This window comes from Xiphophorus hellerii, chromosome 10 (assembly GCF_003331165.1).
Source record: "Xiphophorus hellerii strain 12219 chromosome 10, Xiphophorus_hellerii-4.1, whole genome shotgun sequence".
NCBI lineage: Eukaryota > Metazoa > Chordata > Actinopteri > Cyprinodontiformes > Poeciliidae > Xiphophorus > Xiphophorus hellerii.
This window is the reverse complement of record NC_045681.1, coordinates 24,260,836-24,277,747: the sequence shown is the minus strand read 5'-3', so window position 1 is coordinate 24,277,747 and position 16,912 is coordinate 24,260,836.

The following is a 16,912-nucleotide window of genomic DNA, read 5'->3' as shown; positions in this document are numbered from 1 at the left end:
ATATATTGTATATATGTATATAATCTATCTATCTATCTATATAGACATATATATGAGAGATGTACAGAATATCTCTATAGATATCTATGTACATGTCTACATATCTACATCTACATGTCAATATATATCTTTATATAAATACAAAGATACAGTATATAGATAGATTGATATTGATATGTAGATATATATAGATATCTATATATAGATTTATATATGTATAAAGAGAGATAGATATATAGATTGATATGCAGATAAACAGAGATCAATAGATAGATAGATAGATAGATAGATAGATAGATAGATAGATAGATAGATAGATAGATAGATAGATAGATAGATAGATAGATAGGTCTAAATATATCTATCTATCTAGGTTCTAGATAGATAGATAAATTTAGATATAGATATATCTTTCCCAGAAAGATAAATAGTTTTCTAAATTTTCCCCAATTTGTATAGGTTTAAATGTCTAAAAGGCTCTTTTTGTTCCACGTTGTTTACATTTTCTTTTTCTAAATCTCCCTTTAATTAATAAATGTGGTTGTCTTATTTTCTGTTTAGAATTAGAAATAAAAATCTTACAATGGATGAACATGAGTACTGATGTCTTGGCTTTTTAATATTATCTAAAATGTCCAATTAACAACATCAGTAGCTCTTTTTAAATTCCCACCAATCACTCAACCCACACGTGGCCCCACCCTGTTGACTTCCTGTTTTGTCTTTGCTCTGAGAATACTTTCCTCAACAGATCGTTCTGGTATTTGAGTTTAGCACTTAGTTTACGATTTATGTCGAACATCTCATCAAGCTGTCTCATTAAGTATTTCTGTAGTTCGATATTTCCCAATTCAGGTTCCTTAGATTTGGCCTGACACAAACACTTTGCTTGACTTGTTGTGGAAATCACAGTGTCCTTGGAATAACACTGATTTTCCAAGGAAGCTACCTGTTCACCGTGTTTTGCCGGAACTGAAACATCTTGCCCTTCGATATGTTCAGCAAAGAAATTTAGGTCAATGCGAGGTTCTGATTCAGGGAACACTTTCCAAAATGTTTTCTTTCCTCTGCTGGGCAAAGCTGACTGATAACTTGGTTTTTCTGGCAGAGGACCGTTATTGACGTCACTATTTTGTGTCAAAAACGTTAGATCTACACAAGCGTCTGACTCGGGGAAAGATTTCCATAATAGTGGCGTCTTCTTGATGTGCTTTGTCTTTGATGTCTGTTTCTCCCCTTTTTGATCCACTTTCTTCTGTGATTTCAAGATGGATTTCTTTTTGGTGACCAGCTGTGTTGTAAAAATCACAGGTTCTTCTGTACAAATCTCCTTTTTCAAGGAATCTTCCTGATCACCTTTTTCAGTCAGAGAAGAGTCTTGCTTATTAACATTTTCTGGGCAAGACTTAAAGGACTCTTCCTTCTCTGCTACATTGATTGTCTCCTGCAGTACGGAGATCGATGCATTTTCAGTAACTGGTGAAACATCTTCCGTTCCAGCACTTTCAGGTGAAATCCATAGATCAGCAGGGGCATGTTTCTCCAACCAGATTTGAAACGGTATCTTTTTCTTCTTGTTGCGCCTGGTGGTTGGTGACTGTTCCTCCTCTTGCTGATCCAGTGTCTCCTGTGTTTTGGAGATGAAATCCTGTTCAGTGTCCAGTGGTGTTTCCTCGGCGTAAATCTCCTTTTTTAAGAAAACAGCCTGATCACTTTCCTCTTCAGTCAGAGAAGTGTCTTGCTTATTAACATTTTCTGGGCAAGACTTAAAGGACTCTTCCTTCTCTGCTACATTGATTGTCTCCTGCAGTACGGAGATCGATGCTTTTTCGGTAACTGGTGAAACATCTTCCATTCCAGCACTTTCAGATGAAATCCTTAGATCAGTGGGGGCATGTTTCTCCAGCCAGATTTGAAACGGTATCTTTTTCTTCTTGTTGCGCCTGGTCTTTGGTGGCTGTTCCTCCTCTTGCTGATCCAGTGTCTCCTGTGTTTTGGAGATGAAATCTTGTTCAGTGTCCAGTGGTGTTTCCTCGGCGCAAATCTTTTTTAAGGAAACAGCCTGATCACTTTCCTCTTCAGTCAGAGAAGTGTCTTGCTTATTAACATTTTCAGAGCAAGACTTAAAGGACTCTTCCTTCTCTGCTACATTGATTGTCTCCTGCAGTACGGAGATCGATGCTTTTTCGGTAACTGGTGAAATGTCTTCCGTTCCAGTACCTTCAGATGAAATCCTTAGATCAGCAGGGGCATGTTTCTCCAGCCAGATATGAAACGGTATCTTTTTCTTCTTGTGGCGCCTGGTGATTGGTGGCTGTTCCTCAGACTTAGAGGGCTGTTCCTCCTCTGCTATATTGATTGTCTCCTGCACTCTAGTGATGGACTCTTCTTCACTGAGCAGTGAATCGTTCTGCTTTTCAATATTTCCTGCAGAAATCTCTTGGTCAATGGGGACGTGTTCCTCCGACCAGGTTTTAAATGGTACCTGGTTCTTCTCATTGGTCTCACTCTCAGGTGTCGGTCTGTCCCCTTTGTGATCCACTGTCTCCTTTGCGTTGGTAATCGATCCATTTTCAACCACCAGTGAAGGGTCCTGCTGTTGGGTATTTTCAGCAGAAATCTTTAGCTCCTCAGGTGCGTGCAGCTCCCACCAGACTGCAAATGACACCTTCTTCTTCTTGCGCTTGGGTGGCTTGGGTGGCTGTAATTCCCTTTCGACAATGTTGTCGAATTCAACCTCTTCAACTCTAGGCTGGTTGGACTGCATTGTAACCTTTGCTTGTTTCAGGTTCTAAGATAAATCCCTTCTCTAGATACTCAGTAAAGATTTCAAGTTAAGTTTGATGTCGATCTCCAAAAGAAATGTTCACCAAACAAAGTTGAAGATCTTACTGTGAATTGCTCAATAAACTCTCAAGAGAAACGTATCAACAACGGCTGCTAAAAGGTTGTGATGAAAGTAGATCGATGTGAGGAACTTATATAATCGCTGGTGATGTCAGAATTCTGCTTTTGGAGTTTTATTGTCATGTCACATTGTGATGTCACAGTTTCATTTCATATTCAGAGCGGCTTGTCTGATGGATTTTTTACTATCACAGTGGACGCGCGCTCAACCTGACTGCAGAAAGTGTCAGTGGACTTTTAAACTGTCACTGGTTGCCATAGTTACCCACCATTAACTTGTTGCTTTGAAGTTGGTTAGCATGTTATCAGTGTAGCTAGCTTGGCTTCTATAACTGTTCAAAACTGAGGGATAAAATAAGTTATGCTACCCAGGGGCGCCATATAGGGGGCAAAAGTTAGGACAATTCCAAGGGCCCCTGACCAACAGGGGGCCCTCCACAATTTTTTTTTTCAGAGAAATTAGTTAAAATGGGACCCTGTCAATTACAAAATTAATCATATTGTGTTTTCTATAATTGTTTTTATCAGTAAAAATTAAATGCTAGAACAACATATATGAACATCATACTTAAAAGAAATAAACTCTTGAAAACATCAGTTTGTGGAATAAATCCACATAATATCTTTCACTTAGTGAATAGAGTTATTGAAATATTTGTATTTATTGAATATGAGTCCATATTTAATGCATAACCTGTAGACGTTTATCAGTAAGCATTGGCTCCCTCTTCAGGTTATGATTGAGAAATGGCAGAAATGCAGCTGTCAAAAAGCCTGAATATATACCATGGGTTATGTATATATGAATTTTTTTCTGCTTTGTATTTATTTTCTGATAACTTCCCAGCCTCTAATACTGAATACTTCTTTCTAAATTAAAATAGATATTACTGCCCCTTTTGGTTACATACTTGTACAATAAATCTGGACACGTGTTCCACACAAGTTTTACGCAGATTTTGTCCCTCTGCTGGCAACAAAATCACTGATGCTGGAGTTTTTGCTTCACACACTCAGACAACATCAGGATGTTGTTCCCAGAAGGCAACAATGTCACCATTCAGTCCATCTCTGGTTCCCAGTGAGGGCAGATGAAAACAAAACAAAAAAAAAACAGAGGAAATGCTTAGAAAAAGAGAAACAAAGAGATGGACAGATGGTAGAGCTACTTCTTTCAGTTCTACCTCCCATATTCAGACATGCGTCCTTCCTCTGCAATGAATCCCATATCGGGACAGCGAATGCTGGACCCAGAAGCACATGTGAAGACTGAATGGACCTGTCCTTGTCTGTTTCCTGGTCTGCTTTCATATCAGAGCTATGATGGACGTGTCCAGTGTGAGGATCTCATAATCTGATATGCCACCGGCTTTTGAATCCAAATGTCAGATGAATGATTGATACTTCTTTGGTTTCAGAACTGTGCCCCGACTAGTGTGCAGCTTGTTGCTATGGGTTACAGTTTATTTGATCAGAGTCAGCTCCTTTGTGTTCTCCCAGAGAGAAATGCACCTCAGTGGGTGTGAAAGGAAAGAACAACGTTTCTCTCATGCATTTGTTAAGCAGCTTGAAATTTATGACCCGTCTGTTTTAGGACCACAGTAGCCCACTGCTCCGATTGAGTTGTAATTTACACACTACATGCCAAAAAGTGCTGTATCCACTTACACTGCAGGCGCAGAATCATCACATCCAGCCGGCAGACGGCAAGTGACACCCAACAATCTGTGAGGGGAGTGTAATTGGAGAGGATTGGGCTTATTCTGAGCATGCCAAATACACTGGGAGCGAGTTCAAGAAGGAATAAAGCACTGTCTCTGTCTGAGGCCTGTGGAGTGAGGCAATGGATTGTGGGTAATATGGGCCAGTACAGCGTTCAGTCAGACCACTGAAAGTGCTGTTCGCAGCCTTTATTTGGACACAGCAGAGTGTGCAGGGGTTGTGGGCTGGGAGAGAGAGACAACTTAAAGTGGTAAATCTGGTATGTCCTGATGGTTCAAGGTGTGTGGCTTCAACTTCATAATAGCTTTGTGTTGTTTGGATGCTAAACTTTGTTCAGAGTGGAAACATTACCCAGTTCTGCCTGTTTGTGGCTGTAATGTGGATCAGATTACTTCATCTGGAATCAGAGGTATTTCTGATCACAGCTGCTTCCCCATCTTTCCACATGTAGGGACGCCGTCTGCAGGGACTGATGCCTTATGTGGGGAGGTGGGCGGGGCTTAGGACATCAGACCGAAGACAGACAGATATAGTTGGGGCAGGGAGTGCTTTCCAAGGAGTCTGTTTTTGCTCATTTCCTCATGGATCATTATTTATTATTTATGGAAGAAATTTGGAGCCACTGAAAAAAATGAAAAAGAAATCTGACTTTTATTTCAAAAGATTAAAGTCAAAATTCTGAGAAAAAAAGAAAGAAAAAAATTCAGGATTATTATTTTTTTTCCGGTGGCCATAGCCCTCTTCCATAGTTATTTCAAAAAAGTTATAAATAGGTAATTATCTGGCTGATAAAAAACAAACAAACAGTTTTTTACAGGAACTGCAAATGGAATGGAGGACAAAGTCTACAGGGAGGAGAATCTTGTGCAAAGTGTTTTACTTTCTTTAATCAGCCTACTTTTCCTGATCTCATTATTTGCTTAGCGATTTACATTCTTCTTACTTATTAGTTTCTTTCTCAAGTTGTTTATTTGATTCTGTCTTAGTTTACTTATTCATGTATCTACGTACTGTCTTACTAATCATACTGATTAAGGCATTACCTTTTTATGTATGAATTATGTTATTTAACCTAATTACTGTTCTATCTACTCCCTCTTTTATTACATACTTATTTGTTTGTGTTTTTTATCCACTATCTTGTCCGTCCGTCCTTCCCTCCATCCATCCTTCCATCCAGCCGTCCATCCAGGTGGTCCCTGGTGCTTTTTGTACTGTACTGCTGAAACACTACTGGTTGCTTTATTTGAACTGGAGTTTCTCTGTTGCATTGCAGTGGTTCTAACAGCTCTGCTACAATGAAGGCTTACATATATATTTTTTTTATTTACCTATTTATTCACATATGTGTTTTCTTACTTTGCTATTTTCTTATTACTGAACTTATTTATCGATTTGTTTACAACTTATTTTCTTGATAAATTACCAATTACTTACCTATGAACCTATTTAGATATTTACTTAATTATTAACTTATTTCTAATTTGTTATCTGGTCCTCTATGTATTGCTTTCTTATTATCTTACTTATTCACCAAGATGTGTGTCTGCTGGTTAAGAGTGGCTCTGAATGTATGGAATTATGGAATGAGAATGAGAAACCTCCTAGCAGAGGGAGGAAACATGAATCTGGATCTCATTGCATGGATTTTTAGTCACTCTTCAAACACTGGGACTGACTGCAGCAGTCAGTGTAACATGCTGTACTGTAACATGTGCCTGCTACAAGTTTGAGGCACAAGCTGTGCCAAACAGGACATGGCTGTAGGAATGGGTTACATGTTTCATTCTGTAACATTATCCCAGCAGAACTTCATAAGCTATTCAGTATCATTTTCTTTAAAGAAGAGATAATGCAGTATTGTTTTGCTGCTTTTATTGAAACAGACCATCTAAACGCTACTGCTAAATTTAATCGGAATCAGTTTTATTTGTAGTTTGTTTTTTGTCTTTTTTTCTGTGTACAGGACCTACTTTTACGGTTAGTATGTTTACATAGCAATCCAATGTTTAATAGATAATTGCAGCAGCAGAAAATGGTAGTTTTTATCTAAGCTGTTATTAAAAAGTGGATAATCAAATGAAAATCCAAAATAAACAATTTTCTCATTCTTAAGCCATTAAAGACCCTGCGTTATTTCTAGTCTGAGTTCAAAATGAAATTGTGGTTGGGACTAAAGGTTCTATTTGAATATTTTCATTAAATTTTCAGCTAAATAAATCCACTACTTATATATTCAAATCCAACCTCTACAAATCTATTACATAAAAAGAGGAACAAAACAAAACAAACAAAAAAACAACTCAAATCTTAGTTGACCCTGTTCTGAGTTGTCTGGGAGTCTCTCAATATGGTACAAGAATGGCTGCCATATTTTGTAAAATGTGTTGGCAGGTCCATGTATAACTTAATTATACATCAAATCTGTTCAACCTTGAGATTTGAGACCAAGTCTTCACTATCACGCCCCATCAAAATGTGACCTTTAAAACCTTTAAAGATCCAAGCAGATCCAGGTAATATTTAAAAAAAGGTCTTTATTCACATGGAATCCACCAGAACTACACGTTCCAATCCATTAGTCCCATTAAGTGGTATGCTGCTACTGTTTCATTCCACTGGATGGCAGTAGTGAGTAGATGATTGAGATAGTCTGCAGATTTTCAAGCCAACCATTACATCAATTTAATCAAGTACTTAAAAAATTGCAATAAATCTTAAATGTTGCTTAATAGAAACGACACTTATGATATAGAACAAGAAGTGTAAGAAGAATGTCAGCTTTTAAATCACTCAGCCGTTGTATCCTCTTGGTCCTAAAACCAGCCTATTTGTTTCTTCATAGTGAAGAAACAAATAGTGCATAATGCACTGGATTATCCACTATGCACTGGAAAATCCAGTGCATGATGCAGTGCATAATGCAGTGCATTACGCACTGCATTGGATAATCCAGTGCATCACTGTAATCCAGTAATGCACTGGATTACAATGCATCATTCACTGGAAAATGCACTACACTAAAAAATCCTGTGCATCAGCCAATGCACTTTGTAATGCATTGCAGTATGCACTGGGGTATGCACTGTGCATAATTCACTGCAATCCAGTGCATTACCCAATGCACTGGGTAATGCACTGGATAACTATGTATTGCAGTGCAATCTAGTAGTGCACTGCATTATGGGTGTCCAAGTGCACGTGTGGACATGTTCAAGCATGAGAACACGCACAAGCCGTGATGAGCACAGATGTCCAACAACAGAACACCGTTCGAGTTCAGATCGGGAGGGCCGTTCCTCCCAACCACGCCCCTCCAGGTCTCACTGTCATTGCCCACGTGAGCATTGAAGTCCCCCAGCAGAACAAGGGAGTCCCCAGGAGGGGCATTCTCCAGTACCCCCTCTAAGGACTCCAAGAAGGGTGGGTAATCTGAACTGCCATTTGGCCCATAAGCACAAACGACAGTCAGAACCCATCCCCCCACCCGTAGGTGGAGGGAGGCTACCCTCTCGTTCACCGGGATAAACCCCAAAGTACAGGCGCCGAGATGGGGAGCAACAAGTACGCCCACTCCTGCCCGACGCCTCTCACCTGGGCAACTCCAGAGTGGAAGTATGTCCAGCCCCTCTCAAGGAGACTGGTTCCAGAGCCAGAGCCATGCGTCGAGGTGAGACCGACTATTTCTAGCCGGAACCTCTCAACCTCACACACTAGCTCCAGCTCCTTCCCCACCAGAGAGGTGACATTCCATGTCCCAAGAGCCAGCTTCTGCAACTGAGGATCGGACCGCCAGGGCCCCCTCCCTCGACCTCCACCCATCTCACAATGCACCCGACCCCTTTGGCCTCTCTCACAGGTGGTGGGCCCATGGGAGGGGGGAACCATGTTTCCTCTTCGGGCTAAGCCCGGCCGGGCTCCATGGGAAAAAGCCCGGTCACCAGACGCTTGCCGTCGTGCCCCCCTCCAGGCCTGGCTCCAGAGTGGGCAAAGGAACGCCAAGTCCAATGTTTTTAGTCATCATTGGGGTCATTGGGCTGCACTTTGTCTGGTCCCTCACCTAGGATCTGTCTGCCTTGGGTGACCCTACCAGGGGCATAAAGCCCCAGACAGCAAAGCTCCTAGGATCATTGGGGCACTCAAACCCCTCCACCACAATAAGGTGACAGCCCAAGGAGAGGTCAAATGTAATTAAATTTATTATAAGCCATTTGACATCTCATCTTTGAAACAATTGCAGAAGTGTAAGTCCCATTGCTGCAGCTTGTTCCTATCAAATGTTATGGTGATATGGGCCCTCCATATTTCATTAAATAAAGAGTTTTTGAGACAGAAAAGGCTAAAAATAGGGGAGTCACGTGGCACCACTAGAGAAGATGGGAGCATGCTAGGAAATCCTTTACTAGGAATTTACTAGGAATGCTAGGAATTTTGTCTGTCAATTTTGAACAAAATTCCATTGTCTGTCAACACAAGCATATTAATGAAGCTTATGATACATTTCTGGAAATATTCCAGGAATATTATGACAAACATTGCCCTTTGAAGGAATGCATTAAAAATAAAAAGCAGTAGAGAAAATAAAATAATGTAGCTTGTTGCATCACAGCAGGAATGTTGTAGCAGGTATTGACTAACCTTCATTTGCTAACTTGTTCAACCTCAGCATATAGTATGTTTTGGTATCTACATTTAGATATCCTAATATTTTTTTGAATCAAAATTAAATGCATGTAGATATTGTAAAATAACCTCAGACTTTAATATCTGCATTCACCAAAGGTTCTGCTCTGGGGAGGAGGTATGTCCTGGTTGTTTATGGCAAATAGTCACTGACACTTTGTTAAGTTCTACTAGAGGTTTCTTTTGTTTTAAAAAAAAATTGTCTCCACAGCTACTATTTGCCTTCTAAACATCAGGAACTGGTGAAGGAAGTTCAGTGCAATGAGCACCTGATGCAATTTACTATGACCATTTACTACATATCAATCTAGGAGAGGTGATTGCTACGAAGTCACTGCCAGAAACAGAGTATTTAAACCCCTTGGACCTTTTAACATTTTTTGTTTCATGACCCCAAGCTTACATATATGCTATGAGCAATTTATTTAAAAGTAAACACATAGAAATTTTAATTGTGAAGTTAAAGAAATATATTGTATATTTTCTTTTACAATTTATTAATAAAACTGAAAAGTTCTCCATTTGTGTACTATGCACTTGGATCACTAAGCTGTCAAATTCTTTTGGTGTTATTGTTTACCTTATGGTTTCAACATCAATGCAGATCTAGAGACTAAAACACTTGCCCATTCTTCATTACAAAATAACTGTAGTTGAAAAAGTTGGATAAACAAATATATAGAGCTGTCTTAAAACTGCTCTAAAACTGTAGTGTTGAATATTAGTTAACTAAATATTTGCACAAATGTTTACACCTTTAGTCTTTTATGCACTATGTTTCATACTTTGTTATTAATAAATTCAAACTATTGCACCCATTTTTGTCTTTTTTTAACTTCATCAAAGATCAGTGAACAGACAATATACACGCATATGAACAATTCTTGATGGTGGGTATTTTCACAGAATCAAAAGTCTAAACACTGAATCAATTGAGTCAATCTTTGTAGAAAATTTTAAATTTTAAGTTGCATTGTGGATTTTATCTTTTAAGTTTATATTGTCTTTTAAACCAAATAATTTCAAGTTCTTGCCATAACCTTCTTTTTGGGGACCAGGAAGAAGGTGGTACCCCACCATATTCGGAAAAGTGTGAGTTACAATGAGGTGCAGTACCAATCTGAAACCTTAAGGGGGCAGTATCGGGTCACACACCCTAACACAAAAGTGACAGAAAAACATGTGATATGGGCCATTGAGGAAACTTCACAAGAACCTTTAAAATGGCTTATACAATCAGTTAAACCCATCTTCCTTATGGGGACCAACTTTTAAATCCCCATGAGAGAGGAGGTCGCCATGACATGACTGTGTAAACAGATTGAAGTCCCCATGATGTGATTAAAAACAAGATCATGCACACACACACACATTCACACATGGTATGTCTTTCTGTCTTCACACAGGAACTTTGGATCTATTTCCATTTATTTTTCACACATTTTTGTAGCACACCCAGTGCTGCTGACCTAAACTCAATTCACACCTTAGTCCTAACCCTAACCCATAACTCAAAACCAAGTCTTCTTCTTAGGGAACCCAAAGGTCCAATAAGGAGCAGTCGTCCCCACAACTTAGTATGTACTTACAATGTATCAAATTCCAAACCACATATATGCACACACACGCCTACACACCCCGACCCCCACCCACACACACACACCCACACACACACACACACACGCCCACACCCGCACACATACACACTTGCATGCAGATGTCAAGAGAATGCATGGTTGAAACGGATGGGTAGAGGATCAGGACGGCGTTAAAACCCATCACCTGGACCTCTGACTTGTGCATGCGCTCCCCCGCAAGCATATAGGTACTTCACCATGCACAGTTGGGGACAGCTGAGTGTTTCCTTGAGTGGTTTGAAGTGTTTATAGACGGGCTGACAGAGTTCTCACTTACATGCGTACGTAGGCCAGAACAGATAAGATCAAATGAGTTTCAGCAGCTAATCTTAAAAGCGATGAGCCTCTGGTCTAGAATAAACAGAAATATCTTCATGAGGGAGTAAGGCACTTGGTAAGGGATCGCCTTTCTTTTTCATGAAATTATTATTTTTTTAGAGGAAAATTTCCTGCAAAACTTTGTGACAGTTAGAAGAATTGTATTTTGAAAAGCTAATATAGTAACTGTCAGATTACATCTTTCTTCTATATTTGCTGTAAGCACGGTCTCATCACTCCTCAGAGTTGTCTGAGGAAGTTCCTGAATCTACTAAACCCTCTCACCCTGTCCTGTATCACTTGCATCCTAAGCTGACTGGCATTCGTCAGGCCCTCCGATCCAGTTGCAAAGCAGCGACCACATATAAGTCAAAAATGCAATGAGTCAGGGCTGCCTCATAGCTACATTTCAAAGAGATGAGGCAAGAAGCCAGGGCAGAGAAAAGGCTGTGTTTCATTGAAGAAGCAGAGGAGGATCCCCTTTTGTCCCACGAGTCACAAAAAAGAAGATATTATATTTTTATTTGTATAAGATATTTACATAAGATATTTTCATATTCCTATGAAGATAACAGCCCCACAAATAAGAAGATAAAGAAAGAAAAGATACAAAAACTCACAAAAACTCTTTTCTTGTATATATTTCATAAAGTGTAGGTAAATTTCATATCTTCCAAAGTTATGGAATGACCATCCACCATCAAAGGACTCAGAAGATTATTTTAAGAAAAACCACACAAAACAGTCTGAAATTTTTAATTTTCAATGAATATCACAGCCTATTATTATATTATTATATTTTCAGAACCATTGCACCTCAAAATATTCTTCCAGCTGAGCTGCAGCTCCTCCAGAGTTGCCACAGGCCTCTTGGCTCTTTCTGTGATTTAGGTTTTTGTTAATCAGTCTGTTGGTTCAGATGCAATGCTGTGCCTTAGTGGGTTTTTGACTGTATTAAAACCTCTTTCCAGTTTCAGATAATGTATTGAACAGAGCTTAGTTCGAAATGTATTCAGATATTAGAAGTGGTGAGCCTATGTGCAGGAATAATTAGTGTTGAGAAGGTGTATGCGGACAAATTTGTCAACTGGAGGATCACAGGTTTTAGAGAGGTGAGAATAGTGGAGAACCTGCAACCCACAGTCCCAGGCAGACAGACACAAAGCAGCGCCCCTGGGCAGCCATATGACACACACAGTGACAGAGGTGGACAAAAACTAATAGCCAGGTGTCTTGGCTGAACTTGAAAGCGTAAACGGCATGCCCAGCCAACAGCAGGTCAAACAGAAATAGCTGAGGAAGTAACTGAGCTCAGGAAAAACAGGAACAGACATTAAGGTATATTGAATAAAGTGCTTCAATATTTCTGTATGAGATGATGAAATTGTTTGGTTGTTAGCATATTTAGTTTACCTGGCACTGTGGTTACATCACTGTCCACATAACTTTAAATCGGTTGCAAGAAAACATACTGAACAGCTTGGTTGAAATTCTACTGAAGAAACCCAAGTGAATGGGAGAAAGCCCAGCCTGTGCAGTAAGCGAGACTTGAATCAAGCGGAATAGCTCAATTCAACAAGCAAAGTAACTAATGTGCCAGTTTTATAAATGTGTAATGTTAGTAGGTTTGTTCACAACAACAGCCATGGTACCATCAGCTAAAAATGAGAACAGCTCACATGCACATGTAATAAACTACCATCAGCATATTAGCTAATGAAAACATTGGTTTTAAGTGTCCAAATAAGTTTTGCTTCAGCAGGTAAAAGAAACTGGCTTTAAAACAAACCCATGACGTCAAACACCGCTTCAGTAATTTTACTGCAAGGAGGAGAGACAGAGCCTGAAAGTCAGTCACTAACACATATCGTTTGGAATATCATTACATATGTTCATATTTTGGATCTAATTTTCACCATATTCAAACAATGATAAAGTAAGTGAATGAAAGAGTGGATATCACTTCTGTTTCCTTGTAGGTAATTTCACAGAAAACTAAACCTTAGAGAAAAGACGTGTTGAGAAAAAAACCAAAACCATCTGGAGTACAAATAGTTTATGCAATGTAAATGATGGCGCCTCCCAACTCAAAGGGTAATATTAGGGTTTTTTTCATTGAATACTTGATGAGGTTAATCAATCCAAGCTATTTAACCCAATACAGCAAAGTACTTGGAAGTGGTCACCGGATAGTGACATTATAGGACAGTTACCAAGTCTTTTTGTTAGTCATGTGCCATATTCATATTCTATCCCATTCTGATTCTAGCTCTGCCTACTATTCAATATCATCCATCGCAAATGACAGAAAGGCATTGGATGTAAAATATTTTAAAACATAATCATGTGTATACTTACTTTAAACACCCAGTAGAACCAAGGACACCCTCTGATAGGTTTGATGATATGAGACAAATTATGTTGCAGGTGCATCCCACCAAGAAAATCACTGCTTTCTATCTGTTTTGTCATTTCCCCTTTTAAAATGTTCCACCTCCCTCATACTTGCACGTAGACAGAACAACAACAAACAAGCAGAACGCTGAACTGACATCCCCTCAACTCAACCCGGCCCTCTCTGTGTCTGTCTCTTCCTCTCTGCCCCATCCCCCCTTCTTCCTCCTCTCATCCACCTCTCCATCACACAGGAAGTCTGCTCTTCCTGAAAACAAGCCTCAGCGCATGGAAAGGCACAAGGCCGGCAGGTTTGTACGTGATGGAGGGTAGAGGATGTTTTTGTCGTTTCCATGCCCCTCTGGCCACTGCAGGCCTTAGCGTAGTCCATCCTGAGGAAACCCTTCTTACGTCACACTGTTGGTCCTTGAGCCAACTCTCACTGGCCTGTCTTGTGACGCAGTGAGAGCTGCGGCAACCTGTTACGCATCTGCACCTGAAAGTTTTAATGAGCAGAAAATGGAAGCGAAGAGAGTCCAAATGTGGTGTTGACAGATGCCACGAAGAGCACCAGTGGTGACTAAGAACACTAGTCTGCCAACAAACATCATTCATTTCCTGGATGGAACTACCAGAAACTTCCAGCCCACCTGCCAGTGTGAGAATTTATCAGCATGGGGTTTTCCATAGATTTCCATAGATAGAGTGATATACACTGCCTGGCCAAAAAAAAAGTCGCCACCTGGATTTAACTAAGCAAATAGGTACAAGCCTCCTATTGGATAAGTACTGCATAGGCGATTATCTTTCAGCTGGCAACAAGTTATTTAACCCCAGCTGATGCAATGAGTAACTCCTCATTTCTTAAACAACCATGGCAAAAGACACATCCTGTGGTCGTGGAAAAGACGTTAGTCTGTTTAAGAAGAGTCAAATCATTGGCATGCATCAAGCAGAGAAAACATCTAAGGAGATTGCAGAAACTACTAGAATTGGGTTAAGAACTGTCCAACGCATCATTAAAAACTGGAAGGATGGGGCGTGCCATGGTGGCGTAGGGGTTAGCGCGACGCATATTTGGAGGCCTTGAGTCCTCGACGCTGCTGTCGGGGGTTCAACTCCCGGACCCGACGGCATTTGCTGCATGTCTTCCCCCCTCTCCTTCCCCGTTTCCTGTCAGCCTACTGTCATATAAGGGACACTAGAGCCCACAAAAGACCCCCTGGAGGGGTAAAAAAAAATAAAATAAAACAAAACTGGAAGGATGGTGGGGAACCATCGTCTTCCAGGAAGAAATGTGGTCGGAAAAAAATCCTGAATGATCGTGATCGCCGATTACTTAAACGTTTGATCAAATCAAATCGAAGAAAAACAACAGCAGAACTCAGGAGTATGTTTAATTGTGAACGCAAAAGCATTTCCACACGCACAATGCGAAGGGAACTCAAGGGGTTGGGATTGAACAGCTGTGTAGCCGTAAGAAAACCTCTAATCAGTAAGGCTAACCAGAAAAAAGGCTTCAGTTTGCTAGGGAGCATAAAGATTGGACTCTGGAGGAATGGAAGAGGGTCATGTGGTCTGATGAGTCCAGATTTACCCTGTTCCAGAGTGATGGGCGCATCAGAGTAAGAAGAGAGGCAGGTGAAGTGATGCACCCATCATGCCTAGTGCCTACTGTACAAGCCTGTGGGGGCAGTGCTATGATCTGGGGTTGCTGCAGTTGGTCAGGTCTAGGTTCAGCAACATTGTGTGCCCAAAGAATGAGGTCAGCTGACCACCTGAATATACTGAATGACCAGGTTATTCCATCAATGGATTTTGTCTTCCCAAATGGAACGGGCATATTCCAAGATGACAATGCCAGGATTCATCGGGCTCACATTGTGAAAGAGTGGTTCAGGGAGCATGAGACATCTTTTTCACACATGGATTGGCCACCACAGAGTCCAGACCTTAACCCCATTGAGAATCTTTGGGATGTGCTGGAGAAGGCTTTGCGCAGTGGTCAGACTCTCCCATCATCAATACAAGATCTTGGTGAAACATTAATGCAACACTGGATGGAAATAAATCTTGTGACACTGCAGAAGCTTATTGAAACAATGCCACAGCGAATGCGGGCTGTAATCAAAGCTAAAGGCGGTCCAACAAAATATTAGAGAGTGTGACCATTTTTTGGTGGCGACGTTTTTTTTGGCCAGGCAGTGTATAAAACTAATGATGTCATGTCTTTATTAGGACATCATGTTAAAACACCTTGGAACCATCTAGTTTCTCAAATCACAAAGACTCAGAGATAGCAAAACATATTTATATTTTGAAAGTATGTTAAAATGAATCTTTACTAAGGGAAAAGGGTTTAAAATGAAAGTGTTTGTTAAAAGCTGTTAGTCTTAGGTTCTTAAAGATTTTGTAAAAATTAAATAAAACATAAAATAGATTGTATGCAAAATGTATTTATATGCATTTATTTTTTACTCTTTTTTTTCTTATTTTCAAGCCATAATATATTGACTTTTCTGTCCTGACATTTTGATGTCTACCTACATATACATTAATGTTTTTCTTTGCTTCAAGTTTCAGCCACTGACCTGGAATGACCAACATCTTTTGATACATTTAATATAGATTTTTTTTTTTTACCATGTAATGTTGCTACACTGAGAAGTAGCTCCTATAATGAGCTCAGCAGTTGCACAGTTTCACCAGGCGTTTGCTAATAGCTGCCAACGCCTGATGGCGTAGGTGAGTTACAGGGGCCGGGTGCTGCAGCTCTGTGGAGGAGCCGTGTCTTGAAGGCAGGGCTAGGTCCACCCAGGCGTTTTGCACAGCTGAATGGTTGCCACAGGAGATAAATAATTTCTCTAACAGGCATGAAAGAATCAAGGCAACACTCCAGATAGGTTTCTGATGATTGAATAACTTTATAACATGATGTAAAGCCCAGAAAAGTGGATTTTACATAATACTACTTTTTTAAGATCCTCAAGCAGACCTTTATGTAGGTAATTGTTTCACAAATGCAAATTACAACATGATTCTACATTTTTTTTCCCCTCAACTTGATCTGAAAATACGGGTTTGTCATTTATTGCGACAGTGTCATTTATTATTATATTCAATATGATAATATTGAAGCTACAATTTTGTGCTTATTTTGTTTTCTTATAAATTTTAAGTCAGATCTGCAATCCCTTTTTTGAAGCAAAGTAGAATAACTAATTGAACTTTCTCCAAAAGTAGCTATTCCA